At 43.5% G+C, this 13,096-nt stretch overlaps 1 long non-coding RNA gene across 1 annotated transcript in view; it reads right to left on the bottom strand.

Annotated features, from left to right (window-relative positions):
• Nucleotides 1-3,619: 3,619 nt before the first annotated feature.
• LOC122551362 (uncharacterized) overlaps nucleotides 3,620-13,096 on the bottom strand; it is an 87,826-nt gene continuing 78,349 nt past the window's right edge. Inside the window, exon 5 of the long non-coding RNA XR_006312083.2 lies at nucleotides 3,620-4,207. This is a non-coding gene — a long non-coding RNA (uncharacterized LOC122551362). The remainder of the gene's footprint in view (nucleotides 4,208-13,096) is intronic.

The raw sequence follows: 13,096 nt of genomic DNA, 5'->3' as shown, positions 1-13,096 counted from the left end.
TTTCACAATATTCTTCCTATAGGAGGGTGACCAGAATTGCACACGATATTCCTATTGTATTCATTGGTTGTAATCTTCCAATGTTCCTTAACCTCTTCAAAATTCCCAGTGGATTGAAAACCACAAATGTAACTCATCTGGTCAAGAAAGAAAGGATGCAGAAAGCAGGAAAGTATAGGCCAGTAAACATAATTGAGAGTGTGTTGCTGGAAAAGCACAGCAGGTTAGGCAGCATCCGAGGAGCATGGAGTGGGGTGGAAGGTGATGACTAGGGGTTTCTGTCCTTGTTGCAGTTGGAGGAGTGGTAGTCTTCACCTTCCACCCCACCAACCTCCGCATAAATCATATCATCCGCCGACATTTCTGCCACCTACAAACGGACCCCACCACCAGGGATATGTTTCCCTCCCCACCCCTATCTGCTTTCCACAAAGACCATTCCCTCCGTGATTACCTGGTCAGGTCCATGCCCCCTAACAAGCCACTCTCTCCTCCTGACACCTTCCCCTGCCACCACCGGAATTGCAAAACATGCGCCCATACCTCACCCCTCACCTCTTTCCAAGACCCCAAAGGAGCCTTCCACACCCATCAAAATTTCACCTACACTTCCACACATGTCATATATTGTATCTGTTGCTCCCAATGTGGTCTCCTTTACATTGGGGAGACTGGATGCCTTCTCGCAGAGCACTTCAGGGATCATCTCCAGGACACTCACACCAATCAACCACACCGCACCGTGGCCCAACATTTCAACTCCACCTCCCACTCTGCTGTGGACATGCAGGTCCTAGGCCTCCTCCACCACCATTCCCTCACCACCCGACGCCTGGGGAAGAACGCATCATCTTCCGCCTCGGAATACTTCCACCCCAGGGCATCAATGTGGACTTCACCAGTTTCCTCATTTCCCCTCCCCCAACCTTACCCCAGTTCCAATCTTCCAGCTCAGCACCATCCTCATACCCTATCCCACCTGTCAATCTTCCTTCCCACCTATCCGCTCCACCCTCCTCTCCAATCTATCACCTTTACCCCCACCTCCATCCTCCTATTGCACTCTCAGCTACCTTCCTCCTAGCCCCACCCCCCTCCCATTTATCTCTTCACCTCCAAGGCTCCCAGCCTAATTCATGATGAAGGGCTCTGGCCTGAAACATTGATTCTCCTGCTCCTCGGATGCTGCCTGATGTGCTTTGCTTTTCCAACAACACACTCTCGACTCTGATCTCACTATCTGTAGACCTCAGTTTCTCCCAGTAAACATAATGTCCACCATTGGGAAAATGCTGGGAGCCATTACTAAAAAGGTACTTACAAAATCAGAATACAATCAGGCAGAATCAGAATGGTTTTGATTCAGAAGGAGAAATTGTGTTTGACTTAATTATTATGAGTTTGTTGAGGTTGTAGCAAACAGGGAGGATAGAGGGGAATGAGTAGATGCTGTGTTGGAAAAAATAAGAACACATGGCGTTGGGAATGAAATACTCACAACCGATCAGGTATCTAACAGGAAACAGAGAATCAGTCAGGAACATCTAGGCAATAGTGACCTGATAGAGCTTTTTCAAGAAATGAAAGATTTCGATAGGGTGGATACAGAGGAAAATGAAAGATTTTGATAGGGTGGATACAGAGGAAACGTATTCATCTGTGTTTTGTCTTGTAGGAAGAGCGTAGCTGGAGGCCATCACTTTAAAATAGTCATCAAGAAATCCAACAGAGAATTCAAAAGGAATGTGCGGCATCTGCTCTGATTATGCTACTTTTCATGATCATGCTTCTGATATGGTTTCATCTTTCTCCAATTAAGGATTCAGCCCCCGCACTGTCTCTCTATATCTCTGTGCTCCTTTAAGACACTCCAAAAACTTACCTCATTGATCAAGTTCTTGATAACTAACTTTAGTATTGCCTTACTTGGCTGGATGTGGTATTTTGCTTTATAATTCCTCTGTGAAGTGTCTTCAGAAGCTGTGTTCCATGTCTGATGTAAAATAAACACACGTTATTGGTGTTGGCTACTTCACTCCAAGCAATTTCCAGGCCACAATATCTATAGGCTATCCAATTTACGAACCACAGGTTCTTGGAAGAATAACTGTGCAAGTTATGCCAGAAATTTCTTGAGAAATCTAAACTACCAGCAATGGTGAAGAAAGTAAAACATGGTGGTCAGAGGTCCCACTGATCCACCACCATAAAATTGATTAACCAGGAGAGACTAAAAATGGCATTTTACATCTTAAGCACTAAACAATATAAAGTAGTTAAAACAGCTTGGGCAAAGAAAGATTTCCCTTTGAGAATAATGTATTGTATGTGTCAACAGCTGGGGTATCAGCTGCAGTGATGGCAGAGCAGGGATTCTTGGCCTCGTGTGCCTGATGTGTGAGCTCTTGGCATGGTAGTGGGGCATCAGCTGCAGCAAAAGCAGAGCGAGGACTCCTGGCTGTGGTAGGCCTAGAGAATGCATTCTTTTGGTGGCAACAGACCTTTGACTAGAGCTGTATCAGAGTGGGGGGGCTCCTGACTGTCATAGCCCTGGAGCATGGTCCTTGCAAAGGTCCCATGAGGATGAACCCTATTTAAGTAGTTTTATTTTATTCCTTTACACCTCAAAATGGCACCAGATTGTGGGACAGAACACTCTTCACTGTATCTCTCTGAATATATGTGACAATAAATCATTCATTCATTCATTCATTCATTCATTCATCACTCCTGTATTGTGATAAGAGCAGCCTGACAATGATAAGGAACAATCGAAAATGGTGGTGCTGGAAAAGCACAACAGGTCAGGCAGCATCTGAGGAGTAGGAGAGTTGATGTTTCAGGCATAAGCCACCTTTTTCGCCTCTGACTCACCAGCATCCACAGTCCTCACTTTCTCCCAACATTACGGAAGAGAAAGGTTTGGAAGCAAGAATTGTTGCATATTACAAAAAGCCACCTTTGACCCACAGAACCAGGCAGTTGTTTCTGGATTTCTCAATGAGGTCGTTTGTGAAGCACGACACATTCTTCTTGAAGTAGTTGCATCTCAATTTCTGGCCAAATACCTCTGCAGTCCACCTCAACAAAGAAGTCCAACATTGCCAGTGACTATTGGATTATCCTCAGTGATGTTATATAACATTGTATCTTTCATAGTAACCTTGAGTAATCGCAATCACATTAGTTAACACTGAGCACAACACTAAGAAAGTCAAAGCTATTTTGTTCAGACAGGGATCTCAACTTATCAACTTCTGTAAGATCAAAGTGGAGATGATTTGGATTTCTCAGGGTTTATCAGAGTTTTAGATAAAGGTACTCATGTTGCAGAATAATACCATTCAGAAAATGTCAGTCCTGCCAAGTACTAAGGAGTGTGAAGGAAAGCATTTTTCCTATGGTTATAGGAGTTGTCAGAGAGAGACCTGTAGAGATTGCAGAAAGCCCAGAGCCAGCTGCAAATGAAAAACCTGAGACAACAATGAACAAGTTTCTAATAAACATCAGTCTTAGGCATTCATCAAAAGAAATGCTCTATTGAATGGGATAAACAGAAAGTTGTGGAGAAACTCAGCAAATCTCTTCTTCAGAGTCATACTGGACTCAAAACGTTCACCCTGTTTCTCTCTCCACAGATACTGCCAGATCTCCTGAGTTTTTCCACCACTTTCTGTTTTCTTTCAGATTTCCAGCATCAGCAATATTGTGCTTTTGGTTGAATAAACTCATGGATTGCCTAACCCATAACAATAGGGAGTTGAAGTTGGTTTGCGTCATATTTGTTCTTCAGTGGCATCATTGGCAATTAATCTTTCTAGTGTTTGATCCCACTTTAAAATATATGGGACCTTTTATTAGGTCTTCTGGGTGGATGCCTTACAAAGAGAATTGAAGATTACAGAGATAGGTAGTGCCTCTTATCAATGAACTCCACCTGCATAGTTGTGTTCTGCACATGAAACTGATTATCTCTGGGATAAGACTCCTCAGCGAAGGGCAGACATTTCTCCATCTTGCGATATGGGAAGCCTGGATCCTTCTCTTGCTTTTACCATATCCTATTCACATGTGCCCCTTGTTTCAGCCACGGTTTTTTTGTTAGCCAAGTCCCCAGGCTGTTGCTGGATGAGATAAGTCTCCATGATAGAGTGAACGAGGCTGCTGCAGATGAGGCACTATCAGGCATCTTCTGGCACAGCATCACCTGCAAGAGTTGCAAAAAACTGTAGACACGTGTTACTCTGGAGAAATAACTGAGCAATGAGGAAAGACTTGACATTGTTTTTATTTTATCCTTTCATCATTTTTGAGTTAAGAGCCATAAATGACTGCTGGACTTTGGGACAGGCTGTGTTACAAACAAAAGAGCAAACTAGGTGAGCTTTGTGTTCTGAAGAAGGGTTGCTGGACCAAAAATGCTGAATCTGATTTCTCTCCATCGATGCTGCCAGACCAGCTGAGATTTTCCAGCAATCTCTGTTTTTGTTTTTTTTTAAAGTTTTTATTTGAAATAAGCTTTCTGTGAGATGGTCTGGGCTACTGCTGAGACAGCATGAAGATTTGAAAGCTCTCTGATTAATCTGATACCGCAGCTTCCGAATCCCAAAGAGATAAAAGCTGCATAAGGAATATTGCTGCCTTTGCCTGGGGAACTGAGAAGCTAACCCAACGTTTCAAATTAAACAGCCAAGGAGCCCACATGTATGCCTGTGAAACAACACATTATGAAGGACATTTAAGTGATCTGACCTGTTTTGTTATTTTTTTCTTTTTATCCCTTAACTGTATTCAATTGTCTGTCTGCCTGTGTGAATGACAGCTGGAAATAAATGTTTTGGGTTTAAAGCACAAATGTTAATCAGCTCACTATGCTGTTTAATTTTTTTTCCCCTGCTAATGTTAATTTGCATTTAATCAATTGTTAAATCTTTTGTTTAAGGTACAAAACTGTGGCTGGAAATTAATTTTTCAAGAGTCTGTGATTGGTTATTTAAAAGTTTGCTTAGGAACTGTTGGAATGACTCTTCAGTGTCTTTGATGGTTTAGTTTGACTGTGTTGCAAATACAGAGGTGGAAACACTGCTTTCAGCTGCCTATCTCTGCATTGCAACAGGTTTTACTTCATTCCACTTATTGTAGTCAAATTTCTCAAGTGGCGCCTGAAACTGGCATTTAACAAAGAACAAAAAGAACAAAGAACATTACAGCAGAAGAACAAGCTCTTCGGCCCTTCAAGCCTGCGCCGATCCAGATCATCTGCGTAAACCTGCTGCCTTCTAAGGATCTGTATCCCTTTGCTGCATGCCAATTCCTGTCCAGGTACATCTTAAATGACATTATCGTTCCCGCCCCACCACTTCCACTGGCAATGCATTCCAGGCATCCACCACCATTTGCATAAAGAACTTTCCACGTATATCTCCCCTAAACATTTCCCCTCTCACTTTGAACTCATGACCCCTAGTAATTGAGTCCTCCACTCTGGGAAAACATTTCTTGCTATCCACCCTGTCTACACCTTTCATAACTTCATATGCCTCAATCAGGTCCCCTCTCAACCTCCTTCTCTCTAACTAAAATAATCCTAATCTACTCAACCTCTCCTCATAACTAGCGCCCTCCATACCAGGCAACATCCTGGTGAACCTCCTCTGCACCCTCTCCAAATCATTTATGTCCTTTCGGTCATGTGGTGGCCAAAGCTGTATGCAGTATTCCAGATGTGGCTGAACCACAGTCTTATACAACTTTAACAAGACCTGTCAACTCTTGTACTCAATACCCCATTCGATGAAGGAGAGCATGCCATATGCCTTCTTGACCACTCTATTGACCTGCGTTGCCACCTTCAGGGAACAATGGACCTGAACACCCAGATCTCTCTGTAAATAAATTTTCTCTAGGACTTTTCCTTTGACTGTATAGTTCGCTGTTGAATTGCATTTTTCAAAATGAATGACCTCACGTTTGTCTGGATTGAACTCCAGCTGCCATTTTTTTGCCCAACTCTCTAATCTCTCTATATTCTGCTGTATTCTCAGACAGTTCCCTTCACTATCTGCCACTCCACCAATCTTAGTGTCATCTACAAACTTGCTAATGAGGCAACCTACACCTTCCTCCAAACCATTTATGTATGTCACTAACAACAGTCATCCCAGCACGGATCCCTGTGGGACACCATTGGTCACAGATCTCCATTTTGAGGAGCTCCCTTTCACTTCTATTCTGTGTCTCATGTTGCCCAACCAGTTCTCTATCCATCGAGCTAGAACACACTGGACTCCTTGTGACTTCACCTTCTTCATCAGCCTACCATGGGGAACCTTATCAAATGCATTACTAAAGTCCATGTATATGACATCTACAGCACTTTCCCTCATCATCCAACTTTGTCACCTCTTCAAAGAATTCTATTAGGTTTGTAAGACATGACCTTCCCTGCAAACAACCATACTGCCTATCACTGATAAGCTCATTTCCCTCCAAATGTAAATGCACAATACCATGCTGCTTATCACTGATAAGCCCATTCTCTTCCAAATGGCTATATATTCTATACCTTAGTATCTTCTTCAGTAGCTTCCTTACCACCGACTTCAGGCTCACAGGTCTGTAATTACCTGGGATTATCCCTGCTATCCTTTTTAAACAAGGGGACAACATTAGCAATTCTCAAGTCCTCTGGGACCTCCCCCATGTTCAAGGATGCTGCAAAGATATCTATTAAAGTTCCAACTATTTCCTCTCTTACTTCCCTCAGTAACCTGGGATAGATCCCATCCGGACCTGAGAACTTGTCCACCTGAATGCCTTTTAGAATACACAACACTTCCCCCCTCCTTCTGCCGACTTGATCGAGAGTAATTAAAGATCTATCCCTTACCTTAACATCCGCCATGTCCCTCTTCTCATTGAAAACAATGCAAAGTACTCATTAAGAATTTCATACATTCCCTCTGACTCCATGCATATCTTTCCCCCTTTGTCCTTGAGAGGGACTACCCTGTTGCTAGTTACCCTGTTGCTCCTTACATAGATTCATAGAGTCATAGAGATGTATAGCACGGAAACAGACACTTCAGTCCAACTCATCCATTCTGACCAGATATCCCAACCCAATCTAGTCCCACCTGCCAGCACCCAGCCCATATCCCTCCAAACCCTTCCTATTCATATACCCATCCAAATGCCTCTTAAATGTTACAATTGTACCAGCTTCCGCCACTTCCTCTGGCAGCTTATTCCATGCACGTACCACCTTCAGCATGAAAAAGTTACCCCTTAAGTCTCTTTTATATCTTTCCCCTCTCACCCTAAACCTATGGCCTCTAGTTCTGGACTCCCCGACACCAGGGAAAAGATTTTGCCTATTTATCCTATCCATGGCCTTCATGATTTTGTAAACCTCTATAAGGTCACCCCTCAGCCTCCGACGCTCCAGGGAAAACAGCCCCAGCCTGTTCAGCCTCTCGCTATAGCTCAAATTCTCCAACCCTCGCAACATCCTTGTAAATTTTTTCTGAACCATTTCAAATTTCACAGCATCTTTCCGATAGGAAGGAGACCAGAATTGCACGCAATATTCCAACAGTGGCCTAACTAATGTCCTGTACAGCCGCAACATGACCTCCCAACTCCTGTGCTCAATACTCTGACCAATAAAGGAAAGCATACCAAACGCCTTCTTCACTATCCTATCTACCTGCAACTCCACATTCAAGGAGCTATGAACCTGCACTCCAAGGTCTTTCTGGTCAGCAACACTGTCTCGGACCTTACCATTAAGTGTATAAGTCCTGCCAAGATTTGCTTTCCCAAAAATGCAGCACCTCGCATTTATCTGAATTAAACTCCATCTGCCATTTCTCAGCCCATTGGCCCATCTGGTCAAGATCCTGTTGTAATCTGAGCTAACCTTCTTCGCTGTCCACTGCACCTCCAATTTTGGTGTCATCTGCAAACTTACTAACTGTACCTCTTATGCTCACATCCAAATCATTTATGTAAATGACAAAAAATAGTGGACCCAGCACTGATCCTTGTGGCACTCCACTGGTCATAGGCCTCCAGTCTGAAAAACAACCCTCCACCACCACCCTTTGTCTTCTACCTTTGAGCCAGTTCTGTATCCAAATGGCTAGTTCTCCCTGTATTCCATGAAATCTAACCCTGCTAATCAGTCTCCCATGAAGAACCTTGTCAAACGCCTTACTGAAGTCCATAGAGATCAGGTCTACCCCGCTGCCCTCATCAATCCTGTTTGTTACGTCTTCAAAAGACTCAATCAAGTTTGTGAGACATGATTTCCCACTTGCAAAGCCATGTGACTATCCCTAATCAGTCCTTGCCTTTCCAAATACAGGTACATCCTGTCCCTCAGGATTCCCTCCAACAATATGCCCCCCAATGTCAGGCTCACTGGTCAATAGTTCCCTGGCTTGTCCTTACCACCTGCTTTAAATAGTGAACCACATTTGCCAACCTCCAGTCTTTCGGCACTTTACCTGCGACTATCGATGATACAAATATCTCAGCAAGAGGCCCAGCAATCACTTCTCTAGCTTCTCACAGGGTTCACCTGATCAGGTTCTGGTGATTTATCCACTTTTATGCATTTCAAGACATCCAGCACTTCCTCCTCTGTAATTTGGACATTTATCAAGATGTCACCATCTATTTCCCTACATTCTATATCTTCCATGTCCTTTTCCGCACTAAACACTGATGCAAAATACTTGTTTAGTATCTCTCACAATTCTCGCGACTCCACACAAAGGCTGCCTTCCTGATCTTTGAGGGGCCCTATTCTCTCCCTAGTTATCCTTTTGTCATACAGTCATAGAGTCATAGAGATGTACAGCATGGAAACAGACCCTTCGGCGCAACCCGTCCATGCCGACCAGATATCCCAACCCAATCTAGTCCCACCTGCCAGCACCCGGCCCATATCCCTCCAAACCCTTCCTATTCAAATACCCATCCAAATGCCTCTTAAATGTTGCAATTGTACCAGCCTCCACCACTTCCTCTGGCAGCTCATTCCATACACGTGCCACCCTCTGCGTGAAAAAGTTGCTCCTTAGGTCTCTTTTGTATCTTTCCCCTCTCACCCTAAACCTATGGCCTCTAGTTCTGGACTCCCCGACCCCACGGAAAAGACTTTGTCTGTTTATCCTATCCATGCCCCTCATAATTTTGTAAACCTCTCGAAGGTCACCCCTCAGCCTCCGACGCTCCAGGGAAAACAGCCCCAGCCTGTTCAGCCTCTCACCTGTAGCTCAGATCCTCCAACCCTGGCAACATCCTTGTAAATCTTTTCTGAACCCTTTCAACCTTCACAACATCTTTCCGATAGGAAGGAGACCAGAATTGTACGCAATATTCCAACAGTGGCCTAACCAATGTCCTGTACAGCCACAACATGACCTCCCAACTACTGTACTCAATACTCAGCCCATTGGTCCATCTGGTCCAGATCCTGTTGTAATCTGAGGTAACCCTCTTCGCTGTCCACTACACCTCCAATTTTGGTGTCATCTGCAAACTTGCTAACCGTACCTCTTATGCTCGCGTCCAAATCATTTATGTAAATGACAAAAAGTAGAGGACTCAGCACCGATCCTCGTGGCACTCCATTGGTCACAGGCCTCCAGTCTGAAAAACAACCCTCCAACACCACCCTCTGTCTTCTATCTTTGAGCCAGTTCTGTATCCAAATGGCTAGTTCTCCCTGTATTCCATGAGATCTAACCTTGCTAAGCAGTCTCCCATGGGGAACCTTGTCGAACGCCTTATTGAAGTCCATATAGATCACATCTACTGCTCTGCCTTCATCAATCTTCTTTGTTACTTCTTCAAAAAACTCAATCAAGTTTGTGAGACATGATTTCCCATGCACAAAGCTATGTTGACTATCCATAATCAGTCCTTGCCTTTCCAAAAACATGTACGTCCTGTCTCTCAGGATTCCATCCAACAATTTGCCCACCACCAAGGTCAGGCTCACCAGTCTATGGTTCCCTGGCTTGTCTTTACCGCCCTTCTTAAACAGTGGAACCATGTTTGCCAATCTCCAGTCTTCTGGCACCTCACCTGTGACTATCGATGATACAAATATCTCAGCAAGAGGCCCAGCAATCACTTCTCTGGCTTCCCACAGAGTTCTAGGGTACACCTGATCAGGTCCTGAGGATTTATCTACTTTTTACCATTTCAATACATCCAGCACTTCCTCCTCTGTAATCTGGACATTTTGCAAGATGTCACTATCTATTTCCCTACAGTCTATATCTTCCATATCCTTTCCCACAGTAAATACTGATGCAAAATATTCATTTAGTATCTCCCCCATTTTCTGTGGTTCCACACGAAGGCCACCTTGCTGATCCTTGAGGGGCCCTCTTCTCTCCCTACTTACTCTTTTGTCCTTAATATATTTGTAAAAACCCTTTGGATTCTCCTTAATTCTATTTGCCAAAATTATCTCATGTCCCCTTTTTGTCCTCCTGTTTTCCCTCTTAAGTATACTCATACTTTCTTTATACTCTTCTAAGAATTCACTCGATCTATCCTGTCTATACCTGACATATGCTTCCTTCTTTTTCTTAACGAAATCCTCAATTTCTTTAGTCATCCAGCATTCCCTATACCTACCTGCCTTCCCTTTCACCCTGACAAGAATATACTTTCTCTGGATTCTTGTTATCTCATTTCTGAAGGCTTCCCATTTTCCAGTCATCCCTTTATCTGCGAACATCTGCCTCCAAACAGCTTTCGAAAGTTCTTGCCTCATACCGTCAAAATTGGCCTTTCTCCAATTTAGAACTTCAACTTTTAGATCTGGTCTATCCTTTTCCATCACTATTTTAAAACGAATAGAATTATGGTCGCTGGCCCCAAAGTGCTCCCCCACTGACACCTCAGTCACCTGCCCTGCCTTATTTCCCAAGAGTAGGTCAAGTTTTGTACCTTCTCTAGTAGGTATATCCACATACTGAATCAGAAAATTGTTTTGTACGCACTTAAGAAATTCCTCTCCATCTAAACCTTTAACACTATGACAGTCCCAGTCGATGCTTGGAAAGTTAAAATCCCCCACCATAACTACCTTGTTATTCTTACAGATAGCTGAGATCTCCTTCCAAGTTTGTTTCTCAATTTCCCGCTGACTATTAGGGGGTCAATAATACAATCCCAATAAGGATATCATCCCTTTCTTATTTCTCAGTTCCACCCAAATAACTCTCCTGGATGTATTTCCAGGAATATCTTCCCTCAGTACAGCTGTAATGTTATCCCTTATCAAAAATGCCACTCCCTCTCCTCTCTTGCCTGCCTTTCTATCCTTCCTGTAGCATTTGTATCCTGGAACAAATTAAGCTGCCAGTCCTGCCCATCCCTGAGACACGTTTCTGTAATTGCTATGATATCCCAGTCCCAAGTTCCGAACCATGCCCTGAGTTCATCTGCCTTCCCTGTTATGCCCCTTGCATTGAAATAAATGCAGTTTTATTTATTAGTCCTACCTTGTCCCTGCCTGCCCTGACTGTTTGACTCACTTCTGTTCTCAGCTGTACCTATCTCAGATTGATCTCTTTCCTTACTATCCCCCTGGGTCCCACCCTCACACCTTACTAGTATAAATCCTCCCAAGCAGTTCTCGCAAATTTCCCTGCCAGTATATTAGTCCCCTTCCAATTCAGGTTCAATCCGTCCTTCTTGTACAGGTCACTTCTACCCGAAAAGAGATTCCAATGATCCCAAAAATCCGAATCCTTGTCCCAGACACCAGCTCCTCAGCCATGCATTTATCTGCTTTAACCTCCTATTCCTGACCTCACTAGCTCGCAGCACCTGGAATAATCCAGATATTACTACCCTTGAGGACCTCCTTTTTACATTCCTATCTAACTCTCTATATTCTCTCTTCAGAATCTCATCCTTTTCCCTTCCTGTGTCGTTGGTTCCAATGTGGACAATGACCTCCTGCTAGCCCCTCTCCTCCATTCTGCACCCTCTCTGAGACATCCTTGATCCTGTCAAGGATCCTTGTCCTTAATGTATTTGTAAAAACCCTTTGGATTCTCCTTAACCCATTTGCCAAAGTTATCTCATGTCCCATTTTTGCCCTCCTGATTCCCCTCTTAAAATATACTCCTACTGCCTTTATACTCTTCTAAGGATTCACTCGATCTATCCTGTTTATACCTGACATATGCTTCCTTCTTTTTCTTAACCAAACCCTCAATTTGTTTAGTCATCTAGCGTTCCCTACACTTACCAGCCTTTTCTCTCACCCTGACAGGAATATACTTTCTCTGGATTCTCGTTATCTCATTTCTGAAGGCTTCACACTTTCCAGCTGTCCCTTTGCCTGCGAACACCGGCCCCCAATGAGCTTTTGAAAGTTCTTGTCTAATACCGTCAAAATTAGCCTTTCTCCAATTTAGAACTTCAACTGTTATATCTGGTCTATTGTCTTCCAGCACTATTTTAAGACTAATAGAATTATGGTCGCTGGCCCCAAAGTTCTCCCCCACTGACACCTCAGTCACCTGCCTTGCCTAATTTCCCAAGAGTAGGTTAAGTTTTCCACCCTCTCCAGTAGGTAAATCCACATACTAAATCAGAAAATTGTCTTGTACACGCTTAACAAATTCTTCTCCATCTAAACCCTTAACACTATGGCAGTCCCAGTTTATGTTTGGAAAGTTAAAATCCCCTACCACAACCACTCAGTTACAGATAACTGAGATCTTACAAATTTTTTCTCAATTCCCCACTAACTATTAGGGGTCTATAATATAATCCCAATAAGGGGATCATCCCTTTCTTATTTTTCAGTTCCATCCAAATAACTTCTCTGAATGTACTTCCGGGAATATCCTCCCTCAGCACAGCTGTAATGCTATCCCTTATCAAAAATGCCACTCCCCCTCCTCTTTTGCCTCCTTTCTGTCTTTCCTTAGCATTTGTATCCTGGAACATTAAGCTGCCAGTCCTGTCCATCCCTGAGCCATGTTTCTGTAATTGCTATGATATCCCAGTCCCATGTTCCTAATCATGCCCTGAGTTCATCTGCCTTTCCTGT

The sequence above is a fragment of the Chiloscyllium plagiosum genome, unplaced genomic scaffold, assembly GCF_037043375.1.
Source record: "Chiloscyllium plagiosum isolate Xiang-an unplaced genomic scaffold, Cpla_swu_hap1 HiC_scaffold_1, whole genome shotgun sequence".
NCBI lineage: Eukaryota > Metazoa > Chordata > Chondrichthyes > Orectolobiformes > Hemiscylliidae > Chiloscyllium > Chiloscyllium plagiosum.
The sequence above is the reverse complement of the archived record's forward strand: the minus strand, read 5'-3'. Positions and strand labels throughout refer to the sequence as shown.